Source organism: Ammodytes marinus, assembly GCF_949987685.1.
Source record: "Ammodytes marinus genome assembly, chromosome: 18".
NCBI classification, from domain to species: domain Eukaryota; kingdom Metazoa; phylum Chordata; class Actinopteri; order Uranoscopiformes; family Ammodytidae; genus Ammodytes; species Ammodytes marinus.
Window position 1 is genome coordinate 21,907,014 of NC_137222.1, and position 14,083 is coordinate 21,921,096.

At 42.2% G+C, this 14,083-nt stretch overlaps 1 protein-coding gene across 1 annotated transcript in view; it reads left to right on the forward strand.

Moving 5' to 3' along the window:
• Positions 1-1,089: 1,089 nt before the first annotated feature.
• The window catches only part of rab27b (RAB27B, member RAS oncogene family), a 58,418-nt gene continuing 45,424 nt past the window's right edge, over positions 1,090-14,083 (forward strand). The window contains exon 1 of the mRNA XM_080046724.1: positions 1,090-1,291. The gene's annotated coding sequence lies outside the window, so the exon portion shown is untranslated. The remainder of the gene's footprint in view (positions 1,292-14,083) is intronic.

The following is a 14,083-nucleotide window of genomic DNA, read 5'->3' on the forward strand; positions in this document are numbered from 1 at the left end:
GCAGGTACGTGGCAGGAACGTAACTGACTGTGTGAGCAAAGTCTACAATCTGGCAGTGTCTGGAAGGTTGGGTCGGGTTTATGAAGAGCAGTTGATTGGTGATTGATGGTAGCTGTGAATGCTGGTGCCTGACTCCGACACATCTGACTCCAACCCTGCAATTAAACCAGACACAGACAAGGGCAAAGTGGGAAAAACAACACAAGGCAAAGAGGCCCAGGCAGAATCATGACACAATCCACTGTAGGCCTACAGCTTTATTGTGGAGTTAAAAGAAAGAATATCCTTTCAGCTGGTATACAAGAATGCACATTTGATTATTTTTTTCTATTTCTCTTATTTCCTTCATTTTTTTAGTCAGGTTCAGTTTCAGACTGAGAATTGTTTGTATTTTCCACCTGTGGAACATCTAGGGCCAAAGTGAATGAATAGGTAGGCGCTAGGACCCAGCGGTCCCCGCGTCTTTTCAGGTTAAGATAAATGTGTAGCTGCAATACAAACTGGATGCTGCCTTCACGCGCTGCAAGAATGATAAGAATATTATTTATTAGCCTACATATCGTATGCCTGACCTGTTGCTTGTCATTTTGCCATTTTGAATTCAATAAATAGTTTAGTTTAACCTCACTTATTTTATTTAGGCCTGTATACAACTAGGCTATTTGAATAAATAAATAGGCTATGTAGGCGTAGCCAGTAGGCCTACGGTTTTTTAAATGCATTTTCAAACTGATTCTTAAGTGCTCACTTTTATTTAGGAATTCATTAATGTATTTTGTTGTATTCATGTATCCTCTGTTTAATAATGGATTGAGCCAATTAATAGATTTGTAAACCAATGTATTAATTCCTGTTTTGGATTAACAGTTACTTACATAAAGAAATGATCTATCGCAATGTCAATGTTGTCCCTTGTGTTCCTCCACAGACTATAAGTTCAGAAGTCCGAGTTTTCTCGAGGAGTCCGTGAACGCGACGGGAGCGTCAAGCCTCCTCCGCCTCTTGAGGAAGCAGACCGACCAAGCGACATCCATCACACTCGTTGCACTCTCGGAGGTAGCCTACGCTCCAGCGCTCCTCAGTCTCCTCTCCCCCTTTAGCGAGCAGCACGCCGAGCTCCGGCCGGCTTCAAGGCTCTTTGCGGCGGCTTCTCCTCTCCATCAGGACCGAGGGAGAGATGCGAGGGCTCGGAGGAGGAGGAGGAGAAGAAGAAGACCAACTGGCCAGACAGCAGCAGCAGACACCTGAGAGCACGATCTGAGTTTGCTTTCTTTAACGTCTAAAGAAAAGGGTGAGTGGCAAAGAGGAAAGGAAGTCATGTCAGTGTGCATGGTGCCTGTATGATGATGCTGTTGTTTGGTTGTTGTTTATTGGTGCGTTTCCGTGTTATGGCTACTTGTCGTTTCCAGCATCAGTATGAAGGCAAGACGGTATGAGTCATAGGCTGCTGAAGGAGCAAAGTGTCTGCAGCCTCACAAGCCGTTATCAGCCGCTGGCTGCACATGCAAAGAGCACTGCACCCTTTGGTGCTGTTTAGGCAAATGTGTGTGTGTGTGTGTGTGTGTGTGTGTGTGTGTGTGTGTGTGTGTGTGTGTGTGTGTGTGTGTGTGTGTGTGTGTGTGTGTGTGTGTGTGTGTGTGTGTGTGTGTGTGTGTGTGTGTGTGTGTGTGTGTGTGTGTGTGTGTGTGTGTGTGTGTGTGTGTGTGTGTGTGTGTGTGAGAGCGTGAGAGAGAGATTGTGTGTGTGTGAGACATGATCTGGCATCTTCACCTGGCATACAGTATAGCTGGAGTCTTTGGGTTGTGCACACGAGTGTTTGTGACAGGATTCCCCTCCTGATTTGAAGTGGACGCAGGGGTGTGCACAGAATATCTGTGGGGCACGGGGCCGAAAATGAACAGAGGGGCACCTCCTCCATGTAAAATAGCGTTTGGGGCCCTTGCCTGCTGACAACCTTTAAACTGAGGTCTATATTAGTTTTGGCTGAATTAGGTGACACACACACACACACACACACACACACACACACACACACACACACACACACACACACACACACACACACACACACACACACACACACACACACACACACACACACACACACCTCTTTAATGCTACGTTTGAGCCAATAGGTGATGTTCCATTAGGGCGACCCTTCAGATGAAAATAACTGTGAGCTGCTCATGGTCTACTAGGAAGCCCATATGTATGGAAGGAAAATACGCCAATTTTTGCACTAAGGTCACACCAGAGGGGCACCTGAGTCACTCAAATGCCCAGGTCATACAACCTTAGGGCAAGTGTGGAAGTCCCACTATGCATTAGCTTTAGTACACTGGGTTGAATGAACATTTAAAAAAAAGGGCACTTAGGCACCGAAAGAAAAGTCTCTTTGGCCACAAGTAAAACCTGGTGGACAAACTTAAAGGAGGTGTGGAGCCTGTTGATGCAGTGGATGAATGTCCACAGTTTGGAAACATGTTCCACTATCACATTAGGGTGGAAAGCTTTACGGCCATGAATACCTCTTTTTCCTGTTTGTTTGTTCTCAACTCTGATGAGGAAATGCGTGTTGAAATTTGAATGTGGAATGTTATGGTCATCAGCTTTTATCATTTACATTTTTGATCTTCATACATAATATCAATGGTCTCATCAGACAACATAAAATGTTCCATTGCTCCACAGTCCAATCTGAATGCTCCCTGGCAAATTGAGACATTTTATTCCTGATAAGCCCCACTGATGAGCAGTTTTCTTAAAGAGGACCTATGATGCTTTTTGACTTTTATGACCTATAAACGTTGTTATGATGATTCATAGTCATGCTTAACCATACTAAATTATCAAATAATGACTTACATGCATTTCGACGTATTCCCTGCTGACCGTCTGGGGTGTCTGTGCAGAGCACTAAACACTATTCTAGCCAGTCGAGAAGTCACGTCTTCAGAGCGGTCTACCCTTTCATAATTCGTGACGTCGCATAAAAATTCGTGACGTGACCACGCGGATGTTTCCATGTATGGTAATGCTGTCACTTCCCTGTTCGCGTCTGCCTCGCGCCTTTATAGGTCCATGCTCGCGCTTCCCGCCACTGAAAGTGTTCCGGAAGGAAGGTAACCAATCACAACGGAGTGGGGTTTGCAAGAGGGGGGGGGGAGGGTAGCGGAGATGGCCGATGCACAGGCGGAGGGAGCGGAGATTGCCGAAGCACACACACTCAAGTGTTGACAGGATGTGCTGGATCGCCAAAATAAGAGAAAGAGCTTCCCGAAAATCTACATAGTTTTTTGTGATGTGATTCGTGTCAGGTTGCTCTATAGCAGTGTAAAACAAGAAATTAAGACCAGAAAAGTAGTATAATAGGTCCTCTTTAAGGCTACCCAGCTGTATAGTCCATTTCCTTTATGTTCTCTTCGCATTGTGCGTGTGGAAATGCTTGTGCTTTCAATATTAAACATAGCCAGGAGTTCTACTGAAACATATTAATCACTGAAGTTTTTTTTTTTTTTTTAAGATATTTTTTTGGCATTTTTATGCTTTATTGATAGTGTAGAGACATAGTTGAAATGGGGCAGAGAGGGGAGTGACATGCAGAGAACTACCGCAGGCTGGAATCGAACCCGGGTCCGCTGCTGGCCGAGGCCCATGGGGGGGGACGCCCTACCAACTGAGCTAAGGGCGCCCCCTAACATGTTTTTGAAATGTACCTGAATTGATCAAGTATTACAATGTGGTTTGTACTGGCAAACTCTGGGAAAACCACGCCATTTTTATATAGTTATTATTTATGCCTTTGCTCCGGTTCAAATCCCCTCTTACTTAGACCAAACGATTTATGGCAGGCAGAAGGGAAACCGCCTGTGTTTCCTGAACAGTACTAAATCAAAGTTTACTTTGCTTCACCGTCTTCATATTACCATTATTACCTTGAACGCCACCGGAGCGTCTGTCAATTCTCCCTAAGAGAGGAATAGAGACCGAACATTGTAATGTACAATCTCACCACTAGATACCGCTAAATACTCTGCTATTACACACTGTACCTTTAATCTCCAACGCTGCCTTGTCTTCACTCTGAAGTTGAATGCAGCCAGGTGTCCCCCCCCCCCCCCCCCCGCCCTTCCCCCAATGGTAGATAATATTTTAGGTGCACACTAAAGACAGTGATGAGTATCCCTCTCTCCGTCCCATAGGCGGACCTGGCTATTTGTTGACTCATAAATCACTGTGTACATAAAGATGGCAGGAGCAGAGGTAATTAGTGGAAGCAGCCTGTATGGTCTGGTAATGGACTAGACCGTCCCCTGAGCCGCCTCTGCTGGCAGCTTTATTGTTTCACGTCTCCGGTGTCAGTCCATGTTGACTCCTTGCTGATGGACTCATAATGGAAATTAAGGATCATATTTTGGCTCCTGCGGTTGTTGTCATCGTCGCTTGTTGGGCATTATTATACACTGAAGGCCTCAGCCTCCTTTTTAAAAATCGCTATTCATTTGTTAAACTTTCAGGAACAGATGAATTCATCAACGGAGGAGGAGCAAAAGTGCAAGAGTTGTGGCAGCAGAAGTGGCACGGTGACAAGTGTTTCTCAGTGTGCGATGTCCTCATCATCTTACAGAAGCTCCGTCGGACACTTTCCCAACTTTTTGACAGTGCAAACACAAATAAATACGTGCCGAGCCGCACCGAACCAAACCGCACTGCTCCGCTCAGTGGAAACCAGGCTTTAGTGTGATGGTCCTCAACGGTTTTGCATTGTTTGAAGCAAAGTATCTTGTACCCGTTACACTTTGACACTGGGATGATATGTCTTACGTGGGGAGACAGACAGAGAGAGAGGGGATGACCTGCAGTAAAGGTCCACGGGTCGGATTCAAGCCAATATGGTACGCGCTCTATCCACTACGCCACCGGAGCGGCCCATGTCTTACGTCTTTGAGCAACTTATGTTTAATTGTATTGTTTTTTTAGAGAAGGTTTTTGGATTGTAAAAGTCTGTCAGAAGGACGTGAGTGCTTTACATTGTTAGGAAACCCCCTGCTGCTCACAACAGCTGATGCTGACAGGAGCCTCCAGGCAGACATTGTAGGGGGGAGACACTCTGGGGGCTGACACCTGCCATCGTATCATTAATTGAAGATACTGGCTGCAGCTTAATTTTTTTGGGAGCCCGCGGCCTGCTGTGTTATAATCTTGTGTGTATAACCAGGTTCCTTGTGTTCCATACAAACCCCAGTCAGATTTATCTCCCCCTTATGATGTCATAAGGGGAGAGAAATCTGACTGGGGTTTTTCCAACGCAGGTTATCAGTAATGTGTAGAAAAAGAGAGATCGTATCATAATTTCTCATACTTTTAGAGTCTGTTGTCACACTGGGGACCCAAATCAATGTTGAAAAGTTGCATTTTTGTATAATAGGTGACCTTTAAAACAAGAATACCAGACATTTATTCAATGAAAGATGAGTTCACGATAAGACTTTTGATTAAATGTTTGTTGTAAAGTAATGATGAAATCATAATGAAAGGACCAGCTATACCGGATGTCTTGTCTATAGGTGGTCAAAACGTCCAGGAACATCCCTGGATAAAACTGTCCAGTATTCCAGTAAGAAGTAAGCAAAGTTTTGAAAGATCCTTAAACCTGCAGTGTGTAGAATTTTGGGTTTTATTTCCTAGCAGATTTTGTAGAAAGTAATTATAATATCCATAAGTACATTTAATTTAGTGCATAATAGCTGAAAAAAATGTTTTGAATTATTATTTTTTTCCCTTAGAAAGGGTCTCATATATGTCCATATTTCTGCATATTTTGGACCAAGGCCTAGTGCCGCCATCTTGAAAGTGTCATAGTTGGAATGTCATCAGGTGCATTGTTTAAAATTTAGAATTGTTCTTGAAGGCCACTGTAGCTTCTGTTATTATTCGAAAGGGTTGGGGTTACCCAGGGAGCGTTGCATTCTAGAACTTTGTAGAACTTTCTTGATGATGTCATATTACACACTGCACCTTTAAGAGAAATGAACTTCATTCTGCCAGAGTATTAATTGACATTTCCCCATTCCATCCATGGCCATCCCAAATCTAGAATATCACTCAAACTATTGGTCCATACCCAGGGCCTGTAGGCTTTGCGTGGCCATTGTCATTTCATTTCCATTGAGTTGTATCGACAGTTTCCATGACGATGCTTAAAAAACAAATGCAGTTGTAGCTTTTGAGACAGAATTACTGACCGGCCTTGAGAGAAGAATGCAGTTTAGGTGTTTTGCTGGGATGATTGCCTGTGACCTTTTAACTCTGGGAAGGCTTCACCCTAACCAGTGTGCCCTTTTCCTCCCGCGCTCCGTCTCTGTCACTGCCTCTCTCTGTGTCTCTCTCTCTCTCTGTGTGTCTCTCTCTCTCTCTCTCTCTCTGTGTCTCTCTCTCTCTCTCTCTCTCTCTCTCTGTGTCTCTCTCTCTCTCTCTCTCTTCTGCCACCCACCTGCAGTGTATTGACGAGAAGCAGCAGGATTCAGCCTTGCTAAGATGATTAATGCATAGATAAGATTTCCAACTGATATAAGGGGACCATCTTTCAGAAATGCTCCTCTCCAAAGTCGAGCGAGATGTGTGTGTGTCTGTGTGTGTGTCTGTATCTGTGTCTGTGTCTGTGTCTGTGTGTGTGTCAGTATCTGTGTCTGTGTCTCTGCTTTAATGACAGTGTAGAGAAGTTTCAGTGATAGAAATGTTCCTTGGCAGCGATTATCTGCTTGAGTTATAGCTCAATAGCCGGTCGAAGCCAAACCACCCTCTTCAGCAAAAGCAGAGCTGGATTGATCCAACAATACCTGTGGCCATTATGAACTCAGTGACCAGTTGGAGCTGGGGTTTGTCACACCAGACGATGGTTTGGATGGTTGTGAATCTACCTGGAAACACCTGTGTCGGATGTGCTTCTCGGACTATGTCCTGCTTTTACACCCCATAATACAAAGCTTCCAAAATCTCAAAAGATGTTACTGACTGACTGACTGACTGACTGACTGACTGACTGACTGACTGACTGACTGACTGACTGACTGACTGACTCACTCACTCACTCACTCACTCACTAATTATTAATACAAATTAAATAAAAGTCCACTCAAGCTGCTTTTAATGTGAAGCTGCCTTATTAGGAAATCTTCTGTAAAAACAGTAATTTAACTGCTGTGTGCTATAATGTTTTTTAATGTAGAAAGCCGTGTCCCTGGCATTACCGGTGGTGACACGAGTTTATTAGTCGCTAGAAAAGCCGGGCAGAGCACACATCTTTTACCAGCCAAAGTGGCGGGTGGTCTAAATACTTACTACTGGCTTGGACTACATATACCCACATGTGGCGAGTTTTATATTGGAGCCCTGCACCAGACTCTCTGCTGATCACAGTAATGTTGCTGTAGAGACACCATGCAGTTCATCTACACTTTGTAGGAGACTCCTGAGCGTTAATAAACTTGTCAGAGTGAGAAACAACACAAACACACAGCTCGGTACTCGCGTGTGGCTATTTTTACATTACATTACATGTCATTTAGCAGGCTCTTTTATCCAAAGCGACTTACAACTGGAGCACACATTCGTACACCGATAGCAGCAGCTACCACGCAGGGTGCAAGCTAACTATCAGGAGGCATTTAGGGTTCAGTGTCTTGTTCAGGGACACTTGGACATGGGGTGGGGAGACTGGGGATTGAACCACCAACCCTTATAGTTGCGGGTCCACCACCCTATCCACTTCGCCACAGCAAACGCTGTAGGCTACGCATGTGCGCAGTGTAGCCGTGATGGCATCGTTATCACAGGGAACGGCATTGCTATTCACATGGTGACGCTGGAGTTGCGTTTTCAAAAGATTTCGCTCTGGAACCTGGTTTCAAAAGTTTACGTTTTCAGTCCCCAATAACGCTGTGTTCGTGTAAATGAACATCCTGAAACATACAAAAACGTTTGCGTTTGAGTTGAAACTGTTACCTTTGTGTTTTATGTGTGTTAATTCCTATAGAGTTGTGAAGAGGCGTCCATAGCACACTGTGGAGATGAAACGGAGCGCTCTCTGTGCCGTTCCTCTTTTATTCATATCCTCTCACAAAAAACAATCAATCAATCAATCAGCCTTACAGCGGGGTGCAAAACTCAGCAGGCAACCCCTTTTTATAGTATGAATATATGGGGAAACTGTTTCATTCTAACACAGCGCAATCTCACTGGAGACAGTCCTTCGCATGAAGACCGAGTTATATCTGTCTCTTCAACTCATACTAGGGCAGCTATGATTTTTATAGGCTGTTAATAATGGATCACATGTCGACATGTACTGTAGGTTACCACAGTTGCTCATAGTGATGAACCAACAGCGAGTACATTCTGCTATGGCTGCCGTTCCCCCTCAGCTCTATGGAGTCTCACAGCATCTTTCAGCTCATTGCATTGGTTAGCTTCTCAATATTATTCTGCTTTAACTTTACTGAAGTGATGGTTAACTACTGTATATATATTTTGCTATACAAGTGTTGGTTGGATAAACGACCAATTATGAGCTGCTTCAGGTTTTATATCATTTTATGAGAATTTTGTATTCATTTAGTTTTTTAAAGATCATTTTTTTTAGCGGTTTTCGTTTTGTTAGATAGTTTGGAGGGACAGAGATGAAATGGGTGGGAGAGGGGAAGACATGCAGAGAACGACCAGGGCAGGATTCGAAACCGTGTCTGCTGCAAAGAGGACTGAACCTCATGGGGCGGGCCTCGCTTTAACCACTACACCACAAGCGTCCTTATCATATGAGCGTTTTTAACTATGTTCTGACATAGGGCAGGGCGCATTATCAAGATAATTGCATTCATTAGTCGATGTTGAGATATCTTACTCCCAAGGGACATTTGAAGGTACATTTTGGTTAAGATATCATTTATTTGCCGTCAGAAGATGAACATGATTTTTTTATAAAGCATTATTAACTAAATGGAACATATATTCTTTGGACGATAGGAATAACTCAACTGACTGGTATGACCTGTCTTGGTTCCATGTTTGTAACCAGTCTATAGCCTGTGTGAAGGCTATTGTTTGAGGCTCTCTGTAGTTTTTCAATCTTTGGTGCGAGGATGGAGATGCCGTGACACATTCAGGTTAACCATTTGATCCAGAGTGTGTCTTCTCAGTCCAGCCCAGTCAGTGTGCATAATTTACAGCTGGATTAACTGGAGAGGGAGTGAGGGAGTGAGGGAGACACAGGATTTAAGAGACTAGACATGACAAAGGGCTGACAGCCATATACCGACACAGAATAACAGAATAAAATTACACATTACAAAATACACGTTTTCTCTTGTGCACTTGAGCAAATTTAATGCAACAAGAAACACAATTCAAATTAATGGTATTTTTCTGTATATGTGGTGAGCTCAAACAGTCAAAGGCATCATGATTTTAACCCTTGTCCAGGTTAGCTTAGAGGTAGCTTGATTGCGTGCATAGTCAATGACACAATATGTCTTGCATTTTGGAAGACATTGACAGATGATATTGTGTGGGCCATTAGCAACAGGAAACTATATACTGTATTATATAACTTGTGTTGACATTGAAAAATGAACTGTTTTGATATTTAGATTGGAAGACTAAATACCATTAACTATTGCACCATTAACACATAAGACACCACATGCATTCAAGAAGCTTTTTTCCCAGACTGTTGTACCGGCGAGAAACTGGATTAGATATAATAATAATAAGCCCAGCCAATTGATCAGTTTAGCGAGAATATTTGGTAAAAACAAAATCCATTCTTAAAAGTTTTTTCTGCCATAGAGAGAGACGGGGAGTATGACAGAGTAAGACTAAGGACAGAGATCTGGACATGACCGAAGGATCAATATTGAAGACTGGACAGTGAATCAGCTCTGGGCAGTGCATTCCCTCCCCCTCAGCTGTCACTTTGATCCTCACTCATAAATAGCAGGATTTCCTACCTCTTATAACAGGGGAACTCCTGGACATTTAGTGCAGCTTTAATGATAGACAGACTAATGTTGATTTATGTACAGCAGAGGCTTACTGTTCTCTTGTGGATCTAATGAGATATATAGAGATGCTGTTTGCTCATCCTTTATTAGCTGCCGTCTCCAAAACTTCAAGTCAGACAACAGCAAACACAACTAGATAACACAAAACTATCTCAAACATTTTGAGTAAATTCAGGGGTTGTTTTTGTTTCTTCATTATTAGCTTTTGACTGATTTTTTTCGTGCATGAGCTAAATGAAGTATGATCCTGAATGTATTTTCTCCATTTGACTGTGAGTTATTCCGGTTCAATGTCACTTTACACAACTAAAACAAGCCTTCCTCATTCTCATTTAACAATAGCAGCTGATGCAAATGTTTCCTTGTTAGTTAACGGCAGACATTTTCCATGACCCTAATATATCTGAGATATGCTAATATTTGGTCCATAGCATCGGGCTAGCCAATTTATTGTTTGTGCTGTAGTTTTGAATAGCAATGTCATGGTGTTTCGGTTATTGATTTATAAAAAAAAAAAAAAAAAAAAGTAGAGCGATTAGCAATAGAGATTACTCAAACTGACTGAAGATAGATGACTTCTGTTGTTATTTTGCATAGAAATCACCCAAAAAATTGTGCGCAATATTTAAAAATAAATTAATAAATATTTTAAAGAATTTCAGGGGGGGCGGGGGGCGGGAGGTGCCGTTGGGGGGGACAGACAATGGTAGGGGGGAAACACTGCACCTGTGATGTAAATGATGTGGGAATGCAATACTTCACACTGGAATGGTCCTTGAGCAATGAGCAGCGCTCCTCTTTGTATGCAACAGGTTAGAACTAAGAACCTTATTAAATTCTTGTTAGGGAAGATGAAAGCATCTCATCAACCAGGTCATTTTTTTCCAATGAACTGACCATGAATTAATAAACTCAGAAGTAATGAGATCTATATGTCACTGCCAAGAATGCACCATGGGAATAAACACAATCTATATTTGTCCATCCCGCATTTATTTCTCTTCTTGCTTCCTTTCTGTCTTTCATGCGATAAACACATTTTATTTGCTGTCAGAAAGTCCCCCTCTTCTTATGTCTGCTCTGTATTGATTTCTACTCGTGTGTGTGCACCCCCATCTTCACTCAGGGACTTTCTCTCCTTGAACATGCAAGATCAAACTCATTCACTCTCTCTTCTCCCCTTCTATAGCCTGTTTTTGATGGATATGAGACACAGTACCTTTTTAGAAATACCTTTTAACAAGCAGGCTTTGATGCAGAGATGTGGGCACCGATCCTGCGTTCCAATACCCATACTTTCTGCTATTTAGTATGCCAGAAAAAGGTTTCGGATGTCCCAATACATGCATGTCAATTGTAGTATGCTGAAAATATATTAATGCCTCTCTAACTCCAATAGCATTTTGGAGTATTCGTCTTTATTCTTGACATTTCTCGACATAATGCTGTTTTTTTTTCTAAAACTCTTCTGTACTTTAGTATGTAGTGAAGTTAAAATAATAATGTGATTTGGAATGCAGGGCTAGACTCTGAACCTCTGTACAGCATTTTGAATATCCCCTACTGGTTCTTGGGAAACCTTGACATTTTGATTTTTCTGCCCAATATATTTTTCTATATTTCCTCCATTGCTCCCTCCATTTTGACAGGCAGGAGTCAGTTGAGGACAGAGTGCTTTTCTATTAAAGTGCTGCCTGACATTTTGTGATTTGGTACAATTCATTTTTTTATTCTTTTGTATTTCCCTACATCACGGCAGGAAAATGCATTTTTTTTTTTGGTAGGACATTTGTGCAAACAAAATTGGACAACCTAATAGATGAAAGAGCCTGGTGGAGGAAAATGGGCACACAATGTGAAAGTTTGCTTTACCTAGCGACTCAAACCTTAGACGAAATGATATGCAATTGCAAGACAGTGTGACTTGTCTTATTTCTCTGATGGATAGCTTGATTTGAACACCGGAGATTCAGCACAGCTCCAGAATTGATCAAATCGTGAGTGTTGAATTTTCACTTCCATAAAGCAAGACGGCATTGTTGCCAGCAGGGTTTTGAAAGCAAAGTTCTGTGACGCAAAGCTGGTAAGGATCAGGTCTGCGAGGTGTGGAAGTCCACTTCTCTAAAGCAAGAAACCTATGGTGCTGGGATCGGAAGTTCCGTTTTTCAAAGCACGGCAGTAACACGGCCAGAATTTGTAAGTTAATTTCACAGAACCAGCCACCAAGGTTAAACGTTCACTTCTATAGAGCAAGGCACCTAACTCGCATGAATTAGAGGTTCAGCTCTTTGTGCGTATATTCAGTCACTCGATGTATAGAAGTTCAGTTCAATATAGATAAGGCATTAACAGTGTACGTTTTGAAATTTGTATTTGCTTTGCAGAGTTACAATGGGATTGTCTTTCGGTGATTAAAGCTGGGGTATGTGATTTCTGATTGGTCAAAATTAACATGAGCTGTACACTTTGACCAATAAGAGCAAGGCTCCGATTCTCTGTTCTTATTGGCTGTTGGGACTGTCCATTCACTTTGGCATGACTTTGTTGGTGTAGAGCGTGTCAGGGAGGGACCATAGGGGAGGGACCATAGAGAACGAGTGGAGCGGTTGAGGTATTTGGATTCGAATCTCTATCCCAACTGCCATTTTCTCCCCAAATCCTCCAGCCCTGCTTTAATGAGACGATTGGCAATAGTTTTTTTATCTAGCAAATGCCAATGGAGTGTGCAGTGAACGAAGGGAAAGAGACATACAGATAGACACCTTTTTTATATAGTTTATCTTTTTACATTGTAGTGATAATAACCAGTGACTTCGTTAGGCTGACTATATCTAACATTGTGCCAGCCTGCTCCTGGAGAATCCTCTGAATGGAACAGAACATGGAATTTGTCTCAGCTTGATATCAGGACTTCAAAAGCACAAAATGACTTTAAACAAATTAAATTAGTTCATAATATGAAGAATTGTAAAATATAATGTCCATGATCAGTCAGAAAGTGACGGATCATAAGCAATAAGTAAAGCATAAGTAGACTTTTTAAAGGGAGCTGTTGTTTCAATAGAGGTGACATCGCTATTAAATATAAATGAATTAGACAATCACTGATGAACATCAAAAGCAGCTTTATTGCAAACACTGACTTAAGGGAATACAAATTAGTTCAACACAAAATATTAATATAGCAAGGTGGTGGATGCTCAGATGTGGACACGCACAGTTTAAAGTGACACAGTGCCGCTCTTTACATTGTCTTGCCGCTCAGTCCAACGCTTCCAACATGGCGGATTTCCCAGAAGGCACTGCGGCGTGACGGCACGGTCCCAAGTCCCTAAAGCTGTAAATGTAGCACAATATAAATATATGTTAATAAAGGGATGTACAGCTTGCTATGGTCCGTTCTGATCTGGCGACGTGAACTGGGGTTGGGGTCTGGAAATAAAACGGTTCCACTTTCTTTTCTTTTAACGGCCCATAATGTCATCTCATACTTATCAAAGAGAAGTTCTTGGGGGAACAGGTACAGTTTAAGCTGTTTTTATAAAATCTTCTGCCAATGGCCTTGAACAGCTGTGGCCTGATTAAGAGTGAATTGAAGTAAAACGTAGACCCTCATATTAAATTGAAAATCTCCAATATGACCCAGTAAACAAATCCTGGATGATAATATTTGACTTAAATTTCTAATCCATGCCATGCTGTATAGAGGAACCCATAAATTTGATAGCTCATTGAATGCTAATACCTGCCTCGACAACCCAACATCTTCAGAACAGTTATGTCTTAGTCATTTTTATTAGTATTCAACTGTGAACCTCTCTGTAAAAAGCCTTTTCAGATTGAGTTTGAGATCAACCCTGTCTGACTTCTAAGAGCTGTGAGGTTTTTATATGCGCATGTGTTGATCCTTCATCTCCCTCTGTCGCTGTGAGGAGTTTGCTTGATGCACGTCAAATGTCTGTGTGCGGCTCATTGTTGGTACAGCTTCAAGGAGAAAACTGTGCTAGCTTGGATACGAGTGAGAA